The sequence below is a fragment of the Ranitomeya imitator genome, chromosome 7, assembly GCF_032444005.1.
Source record: "Ranitomeya imitator isolate aRanImi1 chromosome 7, aRanImi1.pri, whole genome shotgun sequence".
NCBI lineage: Eukaryota > Metazoa > Chordata > Amphibia > Anura > Dendrobatidae > Ranitomeya > Ranitomeya imitator.
In genome coordinates, this window is record NC_091288.1 from 216999678 (window position 1) to 217019029 (window position 19352).

General features: G+C 44.6%; 1 pseudogene; it reads left to right on the forward strand.

Annotated features, from left to right (window-relative positions):
* Positions 1–18919, forward strand: part of LOC138646203 (uncharacterized) — a 35029-nt pseudogene extending 16110 nt beyond the window's left edge.
* Positions 18920–19352: the final 433 nt, after the last annotated feature.

Consider the following 19352-nt stretch of genomic DNA (forward strand, 5'->3'; position numbering starts at 1 on the left):
TTCTCCATATTACAGATAGTACGTCCCTGGTATCATGTACAATGTGCGCCCTCTAGTGGTTCTCCATATTACAGGTAGTACGTCCCTGGTATCCTGTACAATGTGCGCCCTCTAGTGGTTCTCCATATTACAGATAGTACGTCCCTGGTATCATGTACAATGTGCGCCCTCTAGTGGTTCTCCATAGTACAGGTAGTACGTCCCTGGTATCATGTACAATGTGCGCCCTCTAGTGGTTCTCCATATTACAGGTAGTACGTCCCTGGTATCATGTACATTGTGCGCCCTCTAGTGGTTCTCCATAGTACAGGTAGTACGTCCCTGGTATCATGTACAGTGTGCGCCCTCTAGTGGTTCTCCATATTACAGGTAGTATGTCCCTGGTATCATGTACAATGTGCGTCCTCTAGTGGTTCTCCATATTACAGGTAGTACGTCCCTGGTATCATGTACAATGTGCGCCCTCCAGTGGTTCTCCATATTACAGGTAGTATGTCCCTGGTATCATGTACAGTGTGCGCCCTCTAGTGGTTCTCCATATTACAGGTAGTACGTCCCTGGTATCATGTACAATGTGCGCCCTCTAGTGGTTCTCCATATTACAGGTAGTACGTCCCTGGTATCATGTACAGTGTGCGCCCTCTAGTGGTTCTCCATAGTACAGGTAGTACGTCCCTGGTATCATGTACAGTGTGCGCCCTCTAGTGGTTCTCCATATTACAGGTAGTATGTCCCTGGTATCATGTACAATGTGCGTCCTCTAGTGGTTCTCCATATTACAGGTAGTACGTCCCTGGTATCATGTACAATGTGCGCCCTCCAGTGGTTCTCCATATTACAGGTAGTATGTCCCTGGTATCATGTACAATGTGCGCCCTCTAGTGGTTCTCCATATTACAGGTAGTACGTTCCTGGTATCATGTACAATGTGCATCCTCTAGTGGTTCTCCATATTACAGGTAGTATGTCCCTGGTATCATGTACAATGTGCTCCCTCTAGTGGTTCTCCATATTACAGGTAGTACGTCCCTGGTATCATGTACAATGTGCGCCCTCTAGTGGTTCTCCATATTACAGGTAGTATGTCCCTGGTATCATGTACAGTGTGCGCCCTCTAGTGGTTCTCCATATTACAGGTAGTACGTCCCTGGTATCATGTACAGTGTGCGCCCTCTAGTGGTTCTCCATATTACAGGTAGTACGTCCCTGGTATCATGTACAATGTGCGCCCTCTAGTGGTTCTCCATATTACAGATAGTACGTCCCTGGTATCATGTACAATGTGCGCCCTCTAGTGGTTCTCCATATTACAGGTAGCATGTCCCTGGTATCATGTACAATGTGCGCCCTCTAGTGGTTCTCCATATTACAGGTAGTATGTCCCTGGTATCATGTACAATGTGCGCCCTCTAGTGGTTCTCCATATCACATGTAGTACGTCCCTGGTATCATGTACAATGTGCGCCCTCTAGTGGTTCTCCATATTACAGGTAGTATGTCCCTGGTATCATGTACAATGTGCGCCCTCTAGTGGTTCTCCATATTACAGGTAGCATGTCCCTGGTATCATGTACAATGTGCGCCCTCTAGTGGTTCTCCATATTACAGGTAGTACGTCCCTGGTATCATGTACAATGTGCGCCCTCTAGTGGTTCTCCATATTACAGATAGTACGTCCCTGGTATCATGTACAATGTGCGCCCTCTAGTGGTTCTCCATATTACAGGTAGTACGTCCCTGGTATCATGTACAATGTGCGCCCTCTAGTGGTTCTCCATATTACAGGTAGTACGTCCCTGGTATCATGTACAATGTGCGCCCTCTAGTGGTTCTCCATATTACAGGTAGTAGGTCCCTGGTATCATGTACAGTGTGCGCCCTCTAGTGGTTCTCCATATTACAGGTAGTACGTCCCTGGTATCATGTACAATGTGCGCCCTCTAGTGGTTCTCCATATTACAGATAGTACGTCCCTGGTATCATGTACAATGTGCGCCCTCTAGTGGTTCTCCATATTACAGGTTGTACGTCCCTGGTGTCATGTGTCGGTGGACGCTCCCTGTAGTCACCGAGGGGTTTACTCCAGGGCAGAGATTCCACCATCGGGTCAGAGAAGGAGCGAGGAGCCCGGACACAATGTCAGGAAGAAGACGGCCACGTTCCAGGGGAATCACTATATACACAACCTGTGCTGGAGAATAACACTGCGCTGATGTGTAAGAAGAATCTTTTTACAGTACCGCCTTGCTATCTGAAATAAATGCGGGGCAGAACCAAGGCTATAAATGGGGATTTATTGCAATTTATCTTTAATTTCAATGTTGAGTTGTGAGAATTTTATAAGTTTCATAGTCGGACTTCAGGATAAGGTTCTACTGACTGTAAACCTCCCTGTGACGCACAAGCACGGCCGCCCCTTTATCCGCCTGACGTATGACATTGTCAGGTATTTTCTCCAGAAAACGAGTCTTTCTTCATGTTTTACATTGTGCTTAGAAGATGCAGAACCAACGTCAGAATGTAGAGGAACAAGTTCTCCCCCGGTCATCAGCAAGTCCACAGAGTGAGGCGAGGGGGGTTTCTACAAATTATTAGGATTACTATACTTCCACATTGAGCATGCACCACTGGTTATAATGGTAATAATGTGAAAGGAGTAAGATGGGAAAGGATATAAATGTGCAAGAATTATAAATAATACACTGAAAATTATGTATTTAATATTGTGTGTATACTAAAATTAGAATAAAAGCATGACTAGTTGTAGTGTAGAGAGAGGAATCCATAAACTGGGGTACCCACAATAAATGAAACTCAGTTTAAGTAGGAAGTTTATGTTTGGATATCTATTTCACTAGGAACCCTGGATGAAGCTGAGTAACCTGCAAAACGTGCATTGGGACGTTAGTGCTGAGAGTAGTTTAGGGAGAGATCCGACTTTCATTCTGCTACGACACACCTAAATGTGCGGTAGCAGTGTGTGAATAGTTAAGTAAAAAGGGCAGCACACTGCAGCGCCAAAACATGCAAACTTGAAAACACGAAATTTGAACTGCATTACTGCACTAGAAATATGAAAAATGAGAGCTTTTAGCGCACAAAAATGGCCATATTTATGTGTACCTGGTAGCCCCTTTACGGCATCTCTCTTATACCAGGTCCTACGCTTGACCTACCTCACTGAGAATAAACGTCTCCATCTGAATGGGTACATGTGAAACCTCTTCTTGGACTCAAATTCTCTCTCTCTGTGGAGGGGTATTAGACCTACTATAATTAAAACACCTGTGGCTAGGAGGCGGGAGTGCACGATCAGAAGGCTAGAGAATACATTTCAAAAACCTGACCTGCACATCCAAACATAGACTGAGTGTGAACAGGTGCTGAACCCAGAGTCGCCAACTCGTATATAGTTAAGTAAAAAGGGCAGCACACTGCAGCGCCAAAACATGCAAACTTGAAAACACGAAATTTGAACTGCATTACTGCACTAGAAATATGAAAAATGAGAGCTTTTAGCGCATAAAAATGGCCATATTTATGTGTACCTCGTAGCCACTTTACGGCATCTCTCTTATACGAGGTCCTACGCTTGACCTACCTCACTGAGAATAAACGTCTCCATCTGAATGGGTACATGTGAAACCTCTTCTTGGACTCAAATTCTCTCTCTCTGTGGAGGGGTATTAGACCTACCATAATTAAAACAATAATTATAAAACAAATAATTATAGTAGGTCTAATACCCCTCCACAGAGAGAGAGAATTTGAGTCCAAGAAGAGGTTTCACATGTACCCATTCAGATGGAGACGTTTATTCTCAGTGAGGTAGGTCAAGCGTAGGACCTCGTATAAGAGAGATGCCGTAAAGTGGCTACGAGGTACACATAAATATGGCCATTTTTATGCGCTAAAAGCTCTCATTTTTCATATTTCTAGTGCAGTAATGCAGTTCAAATTTCGTGTTTTCAAGTTTGCATGTTTTGGTGCTGCAGTGTGCTGCCCTTTTTACTTAACTATATACGAGTTGGCGACTCTGGGTTCAGCACCTGTTCACACTCAGTCTATGTTTGGATGTGCAGGTCAGGTTTTTGAAATGTATTCTCTAGCCTTCTGATCGTGCACTCCCCGCCTCCTAGCCACAGGTGTTTTAATTATAGTAGGTCTAATACCCCTCCACAGAGAGAGAGAATTTGAGTCCAAGAAGAGGTTTCACATGTACCCATTCAGATGAAGACGTTTATTCTCAGTGAGGTAGGTCAAGCGTAGGACCTCGTATATAAGAGAGATGCCGTAAAGTGGCTAGGAGGTACACATAAATATGGCCATTTTTATGCGCTAAAAGCTCTCATTTTTCATATTTCTAGTGCAGTAATGCAGTTCAAATTTCGTGTTTTCAAGTTTGCATGTTTTGGCGCTGTAGTGTGCTGCCCTTTTTACTTAACTATATACAAGTTGGCAACTCTGGGTTCAGCACCTGTTCACACTCAGTCTATGTTTGGATGTGCAGGTCAGGTTTTTGAAAAGCAGTGTGTGGATGATGGATGCTAATACAATCAGTTTAGTCTGGTGCCACCCGCACAAATACAAGTGCAGGCAGCAGCAGACTCTGACGTCTCTGAATGCCAGCACCTCCTCTATCACTAATCTCTACTTTGAGACAGCTCAGCATGCTATTAATATGATTATTTTAAGAGCACTATTGATTCCATGCTGCTGTCCATGACAAGGGGTGTGTCTGTACCCATTCCCCCCTCGTTCCCCATACTGTGTCCCTACCCATCCCACCCCCTCGCTCTTCATACTGTGTCCACACCAATCAATCCCCTCACTCACCATACTGTGTCCTCAAATTTCTCCCCTCCAGTTCGCTCCTCGTACTGTGTCCTCACCAATTCCCACCTCGCTCCCCATACTGTGTCTGCGCTTATTCCCACTGCGCTTCCCATACTGTGTCCTCACCAATTCCCACCTCACTCCCCATACTGTGTCTGCTGTTATGAACTGGTGGTTTAGGAGCAACATGGGACGAGCTCTGAAGGAGGTGGTATCTGTACTGACCGCAAACCCTGAACCTAGCAGCGCAACTAGAAATAGCCGTGGGGGGTACCTGACACTCCCTAGACCCCTCGGCACAGCCTAAGATCTAACTTCCCCTAAAGATAGAAACAGGAAACCTATCTTGCCTCAGAGAAAATCCCCAAAGGAAAGATAGCCCCCCCACAAATATTGACGGTGAGAGGAGAGGGAAATAACATACGCAGAAATGAAATCAGATTTTAGCATAGGAGGCCATACTAGCTAGATAGATAGGACAGGACAGGATACTGTGCGGTCAGTGTAAAAACTACAAAAAAATCCACAGAGTTTACAAAAATCTCCACACCTGACTAAAGGTGTGGAGGGTAAATCTGCTTCCCAGAGCTTCCAGGTAACAGAATAAATCCATACTAAAAAGCTGGACAGAACATAGAATGCACAGAACAATTAAGTCCACAACTTGTGGACAGAAAAGAGCAAAGCAAGGACTTATCTTTGCTGAACAGGTCAGGATATCAGGGAAATCCAAGCAGAGATGTGAATCCAACCAAGAACAATTGACAAGTGGCACTGGCTGAAGGGAAGGGCCAGGCATAAAAGCCGAGCAGAAAGACAATTAGTGGAAGCAGCTGCAGTCTTCTAAATCCAAGGAGCAGCCATTCCACTTAAAACCACCGGAGGGAGCCCAAGAGCAGAACTCACAAAAGTGCCACTTGCAACCACCGGAGGGAGCCCAAGAGCGGAATTCACAACAGTCTGCGCTTATTCCCACTGCGCTTCCCATACTGTGTCCTCAAATTTCTTCCCCTACTCTCCTAATTACAATACATTTTTGGTGTCTTTAGCGCCACTTAAGTGTTTATCAAACATTTTTGCTTTTCTCTGCGGAGTCGAGCAATGACATCAGCAATGTGATCACAAGACGTGATCATGCTGCTGACGTCTCCCTGACTGGAAGTGCCGGCAGGCAGGGCTGCAATTGTACACCCATCTGAAAGAATGGAGTACAAGCAGGTGTGCTGCACCTTCTGTCAGCCTGACAGCTCAGAGAATGGCCAACTCCCTATATGGGAACAGCAAAATGCAGCCGCCGGGGATATACCTTGGATTACTGCATGAGGCGGCCCCATGGTGCACCCTTGCTGACTGCACCTTGGGCAAATTCCCCACATGCCCCACCTATACCATGTTCCAAATTATTATGCAAATGATATTTTTCTCAGAGTTTCCTAAATGGTCGGTGCAAATGACAGTCAGTCTAATAAAAGTCATCACCCGTTAGATTATACATCTAATTTTATTGAAGAAACCTCCCAATGATAACAGTATAATCTCCAAAATGAATAAAACCTCACAATGCACTGTTCTGTTCCAAATTATTAGGCACAGTAGAATTTCTAAACATCTGATATGTTTTTTAAAGAACTGAAGATGCTCATTTGTTGGATTTGCAGCATTAGGAGTCACATTCACTGAACAAAAAAGCTATTTAACTCCAAAACCTCCTAACAGGCCAAGTTCCATGTTAACATAGGAGCCTTCTTGCTGTCACCTTCACAATTCTTGCCTCCATTGATCTTGTGAGTTTTTGGAGAGTTTCTGCTTGTATTTCTTCCCTCCCAGAGCTGCTGTTTTGATGTGAACGGCCTCCCACCCTCATAGATCTTTTGCTTGATGATCCTCCAAAGGTTCTCTATAGGGTTGAGGTCAGGGGAAGATGGTGGCCGCACCATGAGTTTATCTCCTTTTATGCCCATAGCAGTCAATGACTCAGATTCTTTGCAGCATCAGATGGGGCATTGTCAGCATGAAGATGATTTTGCTCCTGACGTTTCTGCTTTTTATACCATGGAAGAAAGTTGTCAGTCAGAATCTCTATATACTTTGCAGAGGTCATTTTCACACCTTCAGGAACCTTAAAGGGCAATTCCAGCTGTTTCCCCATGATTCTGGCCCAAAACATGACTCCTCCACCTCCTTGCTGACGTTGCAGCCTTGTTGGGACATGGAGCCCATCCCCCACTCCATCCATCTGGACCATCCAGGGTTGCTCGATACTCATCAGTAAACAAGACTGTTTGGAAATTAGTCTTCATATATGTCTGGGTCCACTGCAACCGTTTCTGCTTGTGAACACCAAAATAGCAGGTTTATGTCCACAACAAGCCTTTGAAAGATCCTACACCTTGAGGTTCAAGGGACTCCAGAGGCACCAGCAGCTTCAAATATCTGTTTGCTGGTTTGTAATGGCTTTTTAGCAGCTGCTCTCTTAATCTGATGAACTCACCTGGCAGAAACCTTCCTCATTATGCCTTTATCAGCACGAACACGTCTGTGCTCAGATTCAGCCACAAATCTCTTAAAAGTACGATGATCACGCTTAAGTTTTTGGAAAATATCTAATGTTTTCATCCCTTGACCAAGGCATTGCACTATTTGATGTTTTTCGGCAGCAGAGAGATCCTTTTTCTTTCCCATGTTACTTGAAAGCTTTGGCCTGCTTAATAATGTGGAACATAATTTTTAAGTAGTTTTCCTTTAATTAGAATCACCTGGAAAAAATAATTCTCACGTGTTTAAGATTGATTTCAGTGATCCATTGAGCCCTGAGACACAATACCATCCACGAGTTTATTTGAAAAACAAAACAATTAAATTTTTATGACACTTATATCCAATTTGCATAATAATTTTGAACACGGTGTAGATACGTCCCTGAATTAACAGAGAACAGTCACAAACTATAAGCTGTTATGAAAGGCAATTTAGTATCACAATGGACATGGAGGTCAGAGCACATACAGTGATCTGACAATAACCCAAAATAATAGAACGAGCTCTGAGACGTGGGAACTCTGCAGACCGCAATCCCTGATCCTCTCCAAACACAACTAGAGACAGCCGTGGATTGCGCCTAACGCTCCCTATGCAACTCGGCACAGCCTGAGAAACTAACTAGCCTGAAGATAGAAAAAATTAGCCTACCTTGCCTCAGAGAAATACCCCAAAGGAAAAGGCAGCCCCCCACATATAATGACTGTGAGTAAGATGAAAAGACAAACGTAGGGATGAAATAGATTCAGCAAAGTGAGGCCCGATATTCTAGACAGAACGAGGATAGGAAAGATAACTTTGCGGTCTACACAAAACCCTAAAGAAAACCACGCAAAGGGGCAAAAAGACCCTCCGTACCGAACTAACGGCACGGAGGTACACCCTTTGCGTCCCAGAGCTTCCAGCAAAACAAATAGACAAGCTGGACAGAAAAAATAGCAACAAATAGCAAAGAAGCACTTAGCTATGCAGAGCAGCAGGCCACAGGAATGATCCAGAGAAACACAAGTCCAACACTGGAACATTGACAGGAAGCATGAATCAAAGCATTAGGTGGGGTTAAGTAGAGAAGCACCTAACGACCTCACCAGATCACCTGAGGGAGGAAACTCAGAAGCAGCAGTACCAGTTTCCTCCACAAACGGAAGCTCCCAGAGAGAATCAGCCGAAGTACCACTTGTGACCACAGGAGGGAGCTCTGCCACAGAATTCACAACAATAAGCTCTGTGAGCTCATCCTTGGTTCTGTAGCTATTTGCTACAGGGAGCCCCTTTCTGAGGCTCATTAACCCTTTAATAGCACAATTGTTGGGTTACACAGAAAAGCCTGCAATGACAGAGCTATAACAAGTAAGGCAGACATGTCTACTCCACCATATTCTGCTTTCATCACAATCACAGATTTCGAGATGTCTCTTCCCGGCTCCTGATGAAACAGACATCCTAACAGGAACCTCCTGCTTATCTGGGTTTCATTTATTATTTGGACCCCAGTTTAGCGTCTCCTCTCCCCACATTACTACTAAGCAGGTTCTTTATACAGTTTCAGCAGACGCACAATATTAATACAGTAAAGTTATATATTAATCATTCTCATACATTCACATCTTTCCCTCATTATCTACAAATAAGAAGACATTTCTGTCATCTACAGAGAGGAAATCGGCTGCTACTTTGCAGCTCAGAACCATTATCCGGTCATGGAAACATTAGACAGGTGAACAAGGAGCTTCTTGTGAGCTCAGATTGACAATTATTTCACTGTTTCCTATTCTACTGTGTATATCTATCCATCCATCTGTTATATATACTGTATATTTTATCTATTTTATATATATCTATATATATAATTGTCTAAGGGTTTTTCCGTCTGTCTGTCTGTCTTTCTGTCTGTCTGTCTTTCTGTCTGTCTGTCTGTCCTGGAAATCCCGGCTCTCTGACTGGTCGAGGCCGCCAGGCCTCGACCAATCAGAGACCGGCACAGCATCGACGTCGAAATCCCGCGTCTCTGATTGGTCGAGGCCGCCAGGCCTCGACCAATCAGCAACGGGCACAGCGACGATGATGTCATAATGGTTGCCATGGCGACGATGATGTCATAAAGGTTGCCTCGACCAATCAGCGACGGGTACAGTCTGCCGCGAATTCTGGAATCATCATTGTCCATAGACTACGGGGACATGCATATTCTAGAATACCCGATGCGTTAGAATCGGGCCACAATCTAGTACATATATACACTGCTCAAAAAATAAAGGGAACACTTAAACAACAGAATATAACTCCAAGTAAATCAAACTTCTGTGAAATCAAACTGTCCACTTAGTAAGCAACACTGTTTGACCACAGACCACATCTCAGTACCAATGCTTTCTGGCTGATGTTTTGGTCACTTTTGAATGTTGGTTGTGCTTTCACACTCGTGGTAGCATGAGATGGACTCCTCAACCCACACAAGTGGCTCAGGTAGTGCAGCTCATCCAGGATGGCACATCAATGTGAGCTGTGGCAAGAAGGTTTGCTGTGTCTGTCAGCGTAGTGTCCAGAGGCTGGAGGTGCAACCAGGAGACTGGCCAGTACACCAGGAGACATGGAGGGGGCCCTAGCAGGGCAGCAGGACCGCTACCTCAGCCTTAGTGCAAGGAGGAGCACTACCAGAGCCCTGCAAAATGACCTCCAGCAGGCCACAAATGTGCATGTGACTGCACAAATGATTAGAAACCGACTCCATGAGGATGGTCTGAGTGCCCGACGTTCACAGATGGGGGTTGTGCTCACAGCCCAACACTGTGCACGATGCTAGGCATTTGCCACAGAACACCAGGATTGGCCAAATCTCCACTGGCGCCCTGTGCTCTTCACAGGTGAAAGGTTCACACTGAGCACATGTGACAGACGTGACAGAGTCTGGAGACGCCGTGGAGAGCGATCTGCTGCCTGCAACATCCTTCAGCTTGCCCTTTTTGGCAGTGGGTCTTTAATGGTGTGGGGTGGCATTTCTTTGGAGAGCCGCACAGCCCTCCATGTGCTCGCCAGAGGTAGCCTGACTACCATTAGGTACCGAGCTGAGATCCTCAGACTCCATGTGAGACCATATGCTGGGTTCCTCCTAATGCTGGACAATGTCAGACCTCATGTGGCTGGAGTGTGTCTGTAATTCCTGCAAGATGAAGGCATTGAAGCTACAGTGCCAACAAGTAGTATACAACCCCCTGCAGATTTAGCAGGTTTAATAAGATGCAAATAAGTTAGAGCCTTCAAACTTCAAACAAGAGCAGGATTTATTAACAGATGCATAAATCTTACAAACCAAAAAGTTTTGTTGCTCAGTTAAATTTTTATAAATTTTAAACATAAAAGTGTGGGTCAATTATTATTCAACCCCTAGGTTTAATATTTTGTGGAATAACCTTTGTTTGCAATTACAGCTGCTAATAATCGTCTTTTATAAGACCTGATCAGGCCGGCACAGGTCTCTGGAGTTATCTTGGCCCACTCCTCCATGCAGATCTTGTCCAAGTTATCTAGGTTCTTTGGGTGTCTCATGTGGACTTTAATCTTGAGCTCCTTCCACAAGTTTTCAATTGGGTTAAGGTCAGGAGACTGACTAGGCCACTGCAACACCTTGATTTTTTGCCTCTTGAACCAGGCCTTGGTTTTCTTGGCTGTGTGCTTTGGGTCGTTGTCTTGTTGGAAGATGAAATGACGACCCATCTTAAGATCCTTGATGGAGGAGCGGAGGTTCTTGGCCAAAATCTCCAGGTAGGCCGTGCTATCCATCTTCCCATTGATGCGGACCAGATGGCCAGGCCCCTTGGCTGAGAAACAGCCCCACAGCATGATGCTGCCACCACCATGCTTGACTGTAGGGATGGTATTCTTGGGGTCGTATGCAGTGCCATCCAGTCTCCAAACGTCACGTGTGTGGTTGGCACCAAAGATCTCGATCTTGGTCTCATCAGACCAGAGAACCTTGAACCAGTCAGTCTCAGAGTCCTCCAAGTGATCATGAGCAAACTGTAGACAAGCCTTGACATGACGCTTTGAAAGTAAAGGTACCTTACGGGCTCGTCTGGAACGGAGACCATTGCGGTGGAGTACGTTACTTATGGTATTGATTGAAACTAATGTCCCCACTGCCATGAGATCTTCCCGAAGCTCCTTCCTTGTTGTCCTTGGGTTAGCCTTGACTCTTCGGACAAGCCTGGCCTCGGCACGGGAGGAAACTTTCAAAGGCTGTCCAGGCCGTGGAAGGCTAACAGTAGTTCCATAAGCCTTCCACTTCCGGATGATGCTCCCAACAGTGGAGACAGGTAGGCCCAACTCCTTGGAAAGGGTTTTGTACCCCTTGCCAGCCTTGTGACCCTCCACGATCTTGTCTCTGATGGCCTTGGAATGCTCCTTTGTCTTTCCCATGTTGACCATGTATGAGTGCTGTTCACAAGTTTGGGGAGGGTCTTAAATAGTCAGAAAAGGCTGGAAAAAGAGATAATTAATCCAAACATGTGAAGCTCATTGTTCTTTGTGCCTGAACTACTTCTTAATACTTTAGGGGAACCAAACAGAATTCTGGTGGGTTGAGGGGTTGAATAAAAATGACCCTCTGAAAAGACTTTTCACAATTTAAAAAAAAAAATAAACAAAGAAATAACATTCTTTTTTGCTGCAGTGCATTTCACACTTCCAGGCTGATCTACAGTCCAAATGTCACAATGCCAAGTTAATTCCAAATGTGTAAACCTGCTAAATCTGCAGGGGGTTGAATACTACTTGTAGGCACTGTATGGACTGGCCTGCCCGTTCCCCAGACCCAAATCCGATTGAACACATCTGGGTCATCATGTCTCACACCATCCACCAACATCACGTTGCACCACAGACTGTCCAGGAGTTGGCGGATGCTTTAGTCCAGGTCTCGGAGATCCCTCAGGAGACCATCCGCTGCCTCATCAGGAGCATGCCCAGGCATTGTAGAGAGGTCATAAAGGCACGTGGAGGCCACACAAACTACTGAGCATCATTTCCTTGTCTTGAAGCATTTCCACTGAAGTTGGATCAGCCTGTAACTTCATTTTCCACTTTGATTTTGAGCATCATTCCAACTCCAGACCTCCGTGGGATATTAGTTGTGATTTACATTGATCATTTTTAGGTTTTATTGTTCTCAACACATTCCACTATGTAATGAATAAAGATTTACAACTGGAATATTTCATTCAGTGATATCTAGGATGTGCGATTTTAGTGTTCCCTTTATTTTTTGAGTGTTTATTTCTGTTAATGTTGATGATTATGGCTTACAGCCAATGAAAACCCAAAAGTCATTATCTCAGTAAATTAGAATACTTTAAAAAAAAAGCTTGAAAAATGATTGTAAAATCTGAAATGTTGTCCTACTGAAATGTATGTTCAGTAAATGCACTCAATACTTGGTTGGGGCTCCTTTTGCATCAATTACTGCACCAATGCGGCGTGGCATGGAGGCGATCAGCCTGTAGCACTGCTGAGGGGTTATGGAAGCCCAGGTTGCTTTGATAGCAGCCTTCAGCTCGTCTGCATTGTGGGGTCTGGTGTCTCTCATCTTCCTCTTGACAATACTCCATAGATTCTCTATGGGGTTAAGGTCAGGAGAGTTTGCTGCCAACCAAGCCCAGTGATACTGTTGTTTGTACACCAGGTATTGGTACTTTTGGCCGTGTGGACAGGGGCCAAGTCCTGCTGGAGAATAAAATTTCCATCTCCAAAAAGCTTGTCAGCAGAGGGAAGCATGAAGTGCTCTACAATGTCCTGGTAGACGGCTGCGCTGACTTTGGTCTTGATAAAACAGTGGATCTACACCAGCAGATGACACGGCTCCCCAAACCATCATTGATTGTGGAGACTTCAGACTAGACCTCCAGCAGCTTGGATTGTGGCCTCTCCACTCTTCCTCCAGACTCTGGGACCTTGGTTTCCAAATGAAATGCAAAATTTACTTTCATCTAAAACAACACCTTGGACCACAGACAACAGTCCTGTTCTTTTTCTCCTTGGCCCAGGTAAGACGCTTCTGGCGTTGTCTATTGGTCATGAGTGGCTGACACAAGGAATGCGACACTTGTAGCCCATGTCCTGGATATGTCTGTGTGAAGCAATGACGCCAGCAGCAGTCCACTCCTTGTGAATCTCCCCCACATTTTTTAATGACCTTTTCTTAACAATCCTTTCAAGGCTGCAGTTATCCCGGTTGTGTGTGAACTTTTTTCTACCACACTTTTTCCTTCCACTCAACTTTCCATTAATATGCTTGGATACAGCACTGTGTGAACAGCCGGCTTCTTTACAGATGACCTTTTGTGGCTTCCCCTCCTTGTGGAGTGTGTCAGTGACGCCTTCTGGACATCTGTCAGTCAGCAGTCTTCCCCATGATTGTGGAGCCTACTGAAACAGACTAAGGGGCCTTTATAAACACTTACGAAGCCTTACAGGTGTTTTTTGTTATTCTAATTTACTGAGATAATGACTTTTGGGTTTTCATTGGTTGGAAGCCATAATCATTAACATTAACAGAAATAAACATGTGAAATCGATCACTCTGTAATGACTCTATAGAATATATGAGATTCACTTTTTGTGTTAAAGAACTGAAAATGTAACTTTTTAATGATAATCTAATTTAGTGAGAATCACTTGTACATGTGTTATATATATAATCTGTTCTATTGTGACGGTTTGGGTTGTAAATTTATTGTACTCGGCTGATGAAATGTCTGGTTTCCTCTGTGATGGGTGCATAAAAATTGGGTGCCATACGCATGGTCTGTGTGTGGTCTGATTTTTTCTCTCGCACACATTGACTTGCATTGGCGAGTGCGCTCCAATTCTCACATCCACGCGTAGAATGCTGAGATTTTTTTTTTTTAGTCTGATTAGAGATGAGGAAAAACTCCCAGATCAGCATTGACTACTATTGTTCCGAGCACAATACGATGTTTCTCACCTTGCACTCCTCTGTATTATACGCCAGTGTGAGCGAGCCTTAAAGGGGTTTTCTGGTGGAAGCAAGTTATCATCTATTCACAAGAAAGCATGTTTGAATTTTTGTTCATCGTGGGGGTCCGGCGGCTGGGACCAGCACTGATCACCAGAATGGAGCACTTTATCCCTGTTAGACAGAGCAGCAGTGCACATGATTGATCAGCTTTTTCCGGCAGCCCCATAGAGGATGAACGGAGCGGCTGTCAGACATCCCACCGGACGCTCCATTCTGTAACAGGGATGCGCAAGTTTCCCTCCCGCTGATCGGTGCAGGTCTCCATGGTTGGACCTTTCCTTCAGATAGCTGATAATGTGTTTTACTGGACATTTCCTCTAATGATCATTAGGGAGCTCCCGGGCTCCCCTGACTGTGGACTACAAGAAGCAGGGACTTCATTAACACCGCCATGGTTTCCATCAGCGCATTGTCCGTGTGCCCAACACACCACGCCTGCGCAGCACACCGACCACTGCTAGGTAATGGACAAGTGAGTGAATTTCACAGAACAATTGTATGTGTGGAAAATAAATCTCATAATTCTCTAGTCTCGTCATTGTACAGCAACATTTGATCCACAGGCGGATGAGGCTGCACTGATCATTATAATGGTCTCATGTCTGATCGGAATAAGAGGAATTGAGCTTCCGTTTATCTCACCTCTGGGAGAGGCTCTTTGGAGCTCAGTTGACTTCTCTTTCTCCGAACTGGTGGAGGATTCTCTATACTGCAAACAGGTGGAGTCTCTACAACTACAACAACTTTCATCCTACAAATGATCCTGTCAATCATCTTCTGCTTCAGCAGCAAACAGTCCCTGAGCGGCAGGATTAATGACTTATTCTCAGAAACCTCAGCCCTTTTTATGAAAAGAAACTTTTTAGCTTTCGGTTCGTCCTCTTTCCAACTAGAATGGCGTCTGAAGAGCAGAGGGAGGAGTTGAATTGCGCCGTCTGCCTGAGCCTCTATACAGATCCCGTATCCCTGAGATGTGGACACAACTTCTGCCGCTCGTGTATTGTGAGTGTGCTGGATGCACAGGAGGCGGCTGGAGGGTATTCCTGTCCTGACTGCAGAGCAGAATATCCGGAGCGTCCGGCCCTGGAGAAGAACCGGAAGCTGAGGAACATAGTGGAGCGTTTCTCATCTACTCAGCCTGATATGGAGGAGACCAGAATCTTCTGTACCTACTGTACAAAGCCTCCTGTACCAGCTGTAAGAACATGTCTGCATTGTGAGAACTCTCTATGTGACGACCACCTGACAGCCCACAATAAGACAATGGATCATATATTAACAGATCCCATCAGCTCCTTTGACAACAAAAAAATTTCCCACCACAAGAAGGTTCTGGAGTATTACTGCCCGCATGACTGGGCTTGTCCATGTGCATTTTGCTGTCTGGTTGTCGAACACCGAGGACACCTGGTGGAATTTCTAGATGAAGCTTTTGAGAAGGAGAAGAAGAAACTGAGGAAATATCTGGGTGAACTAAATCCACAAAAAGTAGAAATACAGACAAGAGTCAAGAATCTGAGGGATCGTAAGAGAAATAACCAGGAGAAAGCCTCCGATAAGAGGAAGAACATCAGTAAGATATTTATGGACATTAAGAAGAAACTGGAAATGGCAGAAAAGAAAGTGCTGAACGAGGTCTCCAGGCAGGAGGAGAAGATTGTGTCCCAGATATCTCATATGATCAAAAAGCTGGAAATACAGAAGGACGAGCTGTCCAGAAAGATGCGTCACGTGGAGGAGATGTGTCGTGTCACCGACCCAATAAGACTCTTACAAGAAAGTGGCATTACAGTGTGTAGTCCTGGAGGTGATGAGGGCACAGAGGGAAAAGGCGATCATGTCACTTTTGAGGAGGATCTAGATGAGGTTCTGATCTCACTGACCTTACACCGATCTATGAGGGATATTGTCACCAATGTAACATCAGAGCTCGGGGTCCATGTCCCAGACATATTGCTGGATGTGGACACTGCTCATAGATGTGTGAAGATATCAGAAGATCTGAAGACTGCAACAGATTCTGAAGAACAGGAAAGACCAGAATCATCGGGAAAATTTGTGACTTGCTCCCAGGGGTTAAGCAGATGTGTCCTCTCCTCAGGACGACATTACTGGGAGGTAGAGTGGGACCAGATAGGAGAATGTGGGATCGGATTGTCCTATCCCAGTATAGAAATGGAAGGATGACAGTCTGGTATTGGATCTAATGATAAATCTTGGTATTTGGATATGTATAATCAAGAATATAATGTATGGCAGAACTCAGATGTATTGGCCCTCAGTGTAAAGCCAACATGTCCAACACTTGGGGTCTTCTTAGACTATGAGGCCGGGCGTCTGTCCTTCTATGAGCTGTGTGACCCCATCAGACACTTACACACCTTCACCGCCTCCTTCACTGAACCCCTACATGTTATCTTCTATGTGTATGATGAAGCCTCTGTTACAATAAGAAGCTGAGGCCGATGTCGTCCTCGTCACATTATAATTACATTATTTCTTGTCACATGGACACATCTGTATATAGTGAGTTATCAGCAGGACCCTCTAATAATACAGTGTATATGGCGGAGTCATGGGGGGATTGTTCCTATTGTTTTTTTCCTCTTCCCTGTAGATTAGATGCAGAATCAATGATTGAGTAGAATGTAAATATTAATGGGTGAATTGTCCTGAGACTGATAATTGTTATTCAGTAAAGGGTTAATCCTCTCTGATAAAGTGCTGGTATATAGCGGGGATATGTCAGCACTCTCTGACTCCCGGGACCCCCACCGATCCTGAGAATAAAGGGGCTGCAGCATTAGTTCATCCTCTTGCACATCGGAGCTCTGGACTCCCCCGATGCAGGAGCTGCAGTACGGCCGCAGTGGATGGGGGGCACATCGGGGGTCCGGAGCACCACTGTGCAGGGTAAACAGGGAGGGGACGCATCACTATATCAGCTCTGTGGCCCCTTCATTCTCAGGGTCTGTGGGGTCCGCACCAATCAGTGAAGACATATTACAGCTTTATACAAGGAGATTCAGCGGCACAACCTCACAGCCGATTATAGGTAACATGGCGGCCGGAGCTTAAAGTCCCCGACCCACTGGACTTACAGATGTAGAGAAGAGACGACCACAGCCCCCATAATGAAGACCCCACATCTGCTTATTATCCTCACAGCGGGACAACCCGATATGTTATATATTCAGCAGAATTTTCACTTCTGGATGAGTTGGGAATCGATGCCGCTGGCTCCGGGTCCTCGCCCTCCTCGGAGCGACGTTCAGTTTTATGTCATTTCTGTATATTATTTGCACATGTGAGGTTCATCCTCTAATAAAATCCATAGATAAATGGTTGTGGAGTAACGATCAGGACAATGTGGAGGAGCTCCCTGCTCTCATCTCCGGCTGTTCTTCTGGTGTTGGGAGGTGAATGTGTGGAGACTTGATGTCGACTTTATACCATCGACCAAACTGGTCTTATATGTGCGGATTTAGTGGCCAATGAGGCTCCTGTAGCCATTATCCAGCTTGTATATGTCAGTACTGTCCCTTTACTTCTAAGCACAACCTTCTTTGGTGAAAGCGCCACATTATCATACTGAATCAATCCGGGGCCACACTAAAAATTAAAGTGGTATTATTTTTTGTAACATTTATGCATTTGCAAATTATACACCATAAATGTCTAATAGGTACAAACTCTACGTACAGGACTCTCACCTCCACCTAGCAGCTTTCTGTGCCCCTGATGGGTTTTTGTCGAGCTTTTGATGCTGTATTTCTGCTGTATTATTATAGTTCCAGTAATGTGGATGAGATTTATACAGATTTCTCTCCCTCGTTGCTCTCTACTTCTAAAATCACATTCCGATATTGGATAAAATGTCCGTCAGAGAGGTCGGAGGAAAGAGTTTGATAATGTCTTATCCCCTGATATCCATTAGGATTTAGAGATGTTTGCAGCGAGATCCCAGATAACGTCTCCTCCACCTTTGTTACGGCCCTTATAATTATATTCCCAGTGTTCCAGTACAGAGTAAAGGGCTCTACGTTGTTGTTTGGTGAGGATATCCCGGGTCATGCCGCAAATTGTCTCTAGATTTCTAATATCCTTCAACAATAATGCAGGAAATATCTCAATTAAATTACCCGTTACCTGTATGATGAAAAGGATAAGAATGCGGCTTAGTTATAACGTTAACATGGCGGATATCCGTCTTGATTGAATCATCTGTCGTGCCAGTAATATTTTAAGAGAAATTACATTTTTTTCTTAATGGCAAAATGTTCAAAACAGCTGACATGTGACGGAAAAGATGTGGGCTCAGCGCCGGAGCCCACATCAAAGGGAGGGACTCTAACATCGACGTACTATTATGCCCGATGTCAGAAAGGGGGTTAAATAAGCGACATGACACTTTTTGGCAATTATGAAAGTGAATTTCTCCATAAACTCCATTTTGGCTTCTTTAAGTCGGCCTCCTACTCTCTGCAGGACACTGTTGTCAATAAATGAGGTAAGTTTTCTTAACACACTGTTTATTGAGGTTTTGTTTATAAGGCATTGGATTTCTCTGAAGTAGGTTTCTCTTTGAACAGAGAGGACAATGTGGTTTCTAGACGAATCCAAGTCTGAGGTAGTATAGGTACAGTGGGGCAAAAAAGTATTTAGTCAGTCAGCAATAGTGCAAGTTCCACCACTTAAAAAGATGAGAGGCGTCTGTAATTTACATCATAGGTAGACCTCAACTATGGGAGACAAACTGAGAAAAAAAAATCCAGAAAATCACATTGTCTGTTTTTTTATCATTTTTTTTGCATATTATGGTGGAAAATAAGTATTTGGTCAGAAACAAACAATCAAGATTTCTGGCTCTCACAGACCTGTAACTTCTTCTTTAAGAGTCTCCTCTTTCCTTCACTCATTACCTGTAGTAATGGCACCTGTTTAA